This window comes from Canis lupus, unplaced genomic scaffold (assembly GCF_011100685.1).
Source record: "Canis lupus familiaris isolate Mischka breed German Shepherd unplaced genomic scaffold, alternate assembly UU_Cfam_GSD_1.0 chrUn_S767H930, whole genome shotgun sequence".
NCBI lineage: Eukaryota > Metazoa > Chordata > Mammalia > Carnivora > Canidae > Canis > Canis lupus.
In genome coordinates, this window is record NW_023331720.1 from 29,576 (window position 1) to 34,981 (window position 5,406).

The 5,406-nt window shown below is 41.3% G+C and overlaps 1 non-coding gene across 2 annotated transcripts; it reads right to left on the reverse strand.

The window, feature by feature from the left end:
* Nucleotides 1-928: 928 nt before the first annotated feature.
* On the reverse strand, nt 929-2,984 carry LOC119879415. Of its 2 annotated transcripts, XR_005387500.1 has the most exons (4): nt 2,925-2,984; nt 1,402-1,456; nt 1,181-1,320; nt 929-1,078 (listed from the first exon to the last, which is right to left on the reverse strand). It is a non-coding gene; the product is annotated as a leucine-rich repeat-containing protein 37A2-like (transcript). The 2 variants fall into 2 exon arrangements; XR_005387499.1 differs by lacking the exon at nt 2,925-2,984 and having other exon boundaries at nt 1,402-2,365.
* Nucleotides 2,985-5,406: the final 2,422 nt, after the last annotated feature.

A 5,406-nucleotide genomic window follows, 5' to 3' on the forward strand; every position in this document is an offset into this window, starting at 1 on the left:
TTCCAGTTTTCAGACACTGGTTTTATTGGGGAAACGAGGGGAAGATACTCCTATTCATCCTTCCTTGCGGGCACTGCCTCTTGTGGAAGTACAGTCTCCCACGAGGGATTCTAGATTCAGGTCTGTTCCTCTCACCAATGTCCCCTGTTACCTGTATATACATGTTTATTTCCATTTTAATTCCTTACCACATGGCTAGAATTGGTTATTAATTTATACATTTTTAATATGAGAAAAATAAGTATTTTACAAGCAATGCTGAGAAGCCATTATCAGAAAATAAACTTTATGGTGGGAATGTGAACTAGTGCAGCCACTCTGGAAAACTGTGTGGAGGATCCTCAAAGAGTTAAAAATAGATCTGCCCTACGACCCAGCAATTGCACTGCTGGGGATTTACCCCAAAGATACAGATGCAATGAAACGCCAAGACACCTGCACCCCGATGTTTCTAGCAGCAATGTCCACAATAGCCAAAGTGTGGAAGGAGCCTTGGTGTCCATCGAAAGATGAATGGATAAAGAAGATGTGGTCTATGTATACAATGGAATATTACTCAGCCATTAGAAACGACAAATACCCACCATTTGCTTCGACGTGGATGGAACTGGAGGGTATTATGCTGAGTGAAATAAGTCAATCGGAGAAGGACAAACATTATATGGTCTCATTCATTTGGGGAATACAAAAAATAATGAAAGGGAATAAACGGGAAAGGAGAAAAAAATGAGTAGGAAATATCAGAAAGGGAGACAGAACATAAAAGACTCCTAACTCTAGGAAACGAACTAGGGGTGGTAGAAGGGGAGCTGGGCGGGGTGTAGGGGTGACTGGGTCACAGGCACTGACGGGGGCACTTTATGGGATGAGCACTGGGTGTTATTCTATATGTTGGCAAATTGAACACAATAAAAAATTTTTTAATAAAAATAAAAATAAACTTTATAGACAGCCTGAGGCAGGACAAAGTCACTTGAGGACGATGACGGTGCGGAGTTCACTGTCGCTCTCCTCACCCAGGTCTTCAGCAGCTGAATCTGCAGCCCGAGGCTTCTCTACTGGGGCACCACCTTTCTCTCTGCAAAAAAGAAGAATGCCTTTAACTCTGTAAAGGAACAATTAAACTTTTCATAATTAACTCATTTTAGAAAAGAAGTATAAATTGTCCCCAATCAGGTACCCTGGTTCCTTGTTGAAAATCTCATCCTCATCAGAAGAATCCCTGTCGTGTAGCTTCTGTGCCATGTTTTTCTTCCGTGTGGCATTGAGAGGTCTGTACATGTCCCGAAGCCAAAGTGGCCGCCTTCTCCAGAAAAAGCCCTAGAAAACAGAAAGGACATTGTTAATTCTGCATTTCCCCTGCTCTCTCCAGCCATGGGACTTTATCTTCCTCAGATTTACCTGATTCTCCCGTTGGATTGAACATCTCTTATACAGCAGAGAATTAAAGAAGAGCCTTGGAGGAAACACATATGCAGACAATTAGTGATTCACGCCATTTCCCATGCCTCTCACAATGTGTATCTCTGGTCCTATTAGGACATCTCAGTCCATAATCACAGGAAGCAAAATCACTACAGACCTCGGATCCTGAAAATAATCCCACGCATGCTACACTTCCAGAATTTTCCCATGTCTGTCCATAATGGCCCCACAATTTCTCTGGGGAGGCCTTTGTATGTGGCTTGGCATTGAGTATAAGCAAGATTTTCATCCTGCTCACCTGGGCCTATGGCCAAGTGCCCTCGTGCAGTGAACAGACTGTGCAACTATAACACAGAAGCACCTTACTCTCTCCAGAAGCAGTTTACTTTGGTCCCCTTTGGACTTTGTCTCATAGGCATCATTTGCTGGGGAGGAGGAGAGAGAGGTGTTTCTATTTTCCTAGCTGCTGTATCCTACAAGTTGATTCACACCAAATAAATGCACGAGTCCAACCAACAAAGTTACCTAACTCACTGACTTTCTCATTGCAGGCAGTGGCTAATGAGTGAGTGAGGAAGGTCACAGCCAGCACTAAAACACAAAATATTATTTTTGAATATAAACAATATAGAAAGAATCAGAATGTATAGTAAGTTTGTCTTAGAAACTGCTTATGTTGGCTCGCCCAGGTGGCTCAGCAGTTTAGTAATGCCTTTGGCTCAGGGCGTGTGTGGTCCTGGTCTGGGGATGGACTCCACATTAGGCTCCATGAGAGGAGCCTGCTTATCCCTCTATCTCTCTGCTTCTCTCTCTGCGTCTCTCATGAATAAATTAAAAAATATTTTTAAAAACCTGCTTATGTCTTGACAGTATGTATGTACGGAGTTGTGACATAAAATGTAGCTCGCAGCCCAAGAACAGTATAATCAGAGGAGAAGTGCCCCTCTGGAAAAGGAACCATCTTCTGACACTCAGTAGCAGTATGCCCATGGGGCAATTTACCTTCCCTTTCTTCTCCATTTCCTTATTATAAAAGGAAGAGACAAACTATTACCTAGAGCCTCTCCCAGTTAACAGTCTATGGAGTCTGGACAAAGGGAATGGAGAGTGGTGGATCAAAAACTAGGAGGAGGAGGGAAGTTTTCCTGCCACTTTACAGGAAGGAGTCCTATTTTTCTGCCTTCCATCAGCCTTGAAGACTAGGCCTCTTAGCCCAAGACTCTGTAGCCAGGCCTGATGGTCACTACCAGCAGGAACAGGTGCACCCAACCCCTCTCCACCCTTTTTCTTTAAAGGAGTAGTGACAGTAGATGCTCTGTGTCAGTTCCATTCTAACTCAGATTTGTCTGGGAAGCTAATTTTGCTGGATCCAGGCAAAGCATTAGACCAAATCAATATTCTTTCTGCCTTTGGTAGTTTCCTGGGTGTAAAACAAGGGGAGTGAAATAGGAGTTCTAAAATCTAGTTCTGAAATTCTGCTTTAATAATTGCCAATTTACCTTGAGCCTCCTTCTTCATCTTCCACTGGTGCTGCTCTATGAGAATAAATCTGTTTTGGAAAAAACATATCACAGGTACCCATCTCAATAACCATGCCTCCAAATCTGTATTCATTCCTTTGTATTTTAAGTCTTATTCAGCCTTTTTGGAGAGCAGGAATTCTATTTTTTAGTAGTCCTTTGACTCTTCCATAGTCCCAACTTGGGAACTTGTGTGCAGCTGGCAATACATTTTATTGACTGTTTTAGATGACATCCAACAGGTAATTCCTAATAAAAATTCTTAGAAGTAAGAAAAGAAAAGTATCTACCAGAAACCTAAATAGCAACATTGTTTTAAAGTCAAGGACAAGAGTTCAATGCCTATTATTCCTGTTACTATTCATCACGTTGAGAGGTCCTAATCAATGCAATAGGAAAACACTTCTTTTAAAGATTCCAGGCATCTCAATGCAATAGGAAAAATTAAATATTGGAAAGTAAGAAACAAAACATATTGGCATATGAAATTATGGACAACCTAAAAGGCCCAAGAGAGTCAACTTAAATTTTACTGTAGTGGGATGCCTGGGTATCTCAGCAGTTGAGCGCCTGCCTCTGGCTAAGTGCATGATCCCAGGGTCCTGGGATCAAGTCCCACATCAGGGTCCCTGAATGGACCCTGCTTCTCCCTAAAAGGCCCAAGAGAGTCAACTTAAATTTTGCTGTAGTGGGATGCCTGGGTATCTCAGCAGTTGAGCGCCTGCCTCTGGCTAAGTGCATGATCCCAGGGTCCTGGGATCAAGTCCCACATCAGGGTCCCTGAATGGACCCTGCTTCTCCCTCTGCCTGTGTCTCTGCTTCTCTCTCTGTGTCTCTCATGAATAAATAAAATCTTTAAAAAAATAGAAAAATAAATTTTACTGGAAGTGCTCTGAGAATTCAGTAAGATGGCTAAATACAAAATCAAGAGCTCAACATGCAAAATGCAATAGCTTTTTTACGTTCCACAAATAACTAATTAACAAATGGAAGAATGGTTCCATTTATAATATCAATAAAAGGAAGGATACCTCGGTGGCTCTATGGTTTAGTGCCTGCCTTCCGCCTAGGGTGTGATCCTGGAGTCCCGGGATCGACTCCCACATCAGGCTCCCTGCATGGAGTCTGCTTCTCCCTCTGCCTGTGTCCCTGCCTCTCTCTGTGTGTGTCTCATGAATAAATAAATAAAATCTTAAAAAAAGATTAAAAAATATCAATAAAAGACATAAAGTACCTAGGAATAAACTTACAGCAAAGAATGGGGAAGACCTTTGAGATGAAAACATTAAAACTCTTCTGAAGGACTTTAAGAAATGAATACATGATGATACCATGTTCCTAGAATATTGCAAAGATGTCAATTCTCCTCAAACTCAATGCAATCCTATTCAAATCCCAAGATAGTTTTTCTTTTTTTTAAATAAAAACTGGCCAGCTGACATTTGGTAAAGGGATATGCAAGTCTAGCTATGAAATGTATGAAAAAGGAGATCAAAGAGCATGAGTGTAACTCTACCAGACATCAAAATAGGTTATTATAAAGCAATTGGAATTAAGTATATAGTGTGATATGGGAAAGGAAACTGGACTGATAAGAATCCAGATAAGAAAAGTTTTAGAGACGCCTGGGTGGCTGAGTGGTAGAGCATCTGCCTTTGACTCATAGGGTGAACCCGGGTCTGGGGATCAAGTCTCACATTGGGCTCCCTGAGACGAGCCTGCTTTTCTCTCTGCCTATGTCTCTGTCTCTGTGTGTGTGTGTCTCATGAATAAATAAAATCTTACAAAAAAATAGTATTTTAGATCTGTTAAGAAAGAATGAACCATTCAATAAAAGATTTTAAAGTAACTGGGTATTTCTTTAGGGGGAAAATGTTAGATCCCCTACCTCAACCATACCTAAAAACAAAACAGATCTATACAGGTTGAAAAATATAAATTATAACAAATATAAGTATAGACGAAGACAGTATAAAGGCAACAAAGGCCTCGCTAACAAGACCCACATCCCATAGGCCACAAGGAAAGAACTCGCATATATGGTGACAGACTCAAAACATCTCCCATTTCTTGTAGTCTCGCCCCCTTCACCCTTGGATTGTTGGTCATCTTCTGGTGACTGATAAAACTCTTTTCATATTAAATATATTAATCCTTTCAGTGGCTTCCACTGAATTTCAGTGTTTCAAATGCTGGCCAGTGTTTTCATCTTTAAGGAGACAGAACAGTGGAATAAGAGCACAGGATTTGCAGTTAAGTAAAACTGGGTTCTGCTTTGGGTTTTGCCACTGGAGCCTTAAGCTGATCCCCTTTTATGTATGAAAGAGGGATGGTAATATTGTCCTCCCAGGGTTGTGGGCATGAAATTGGATATGGAAAATTCTTCTTCCTATGCTTGGCATAAACCAGTGCCAAGTCATTATGGAACTGAAGAAAAGGTAAACAGGCAACCTCCAGCACA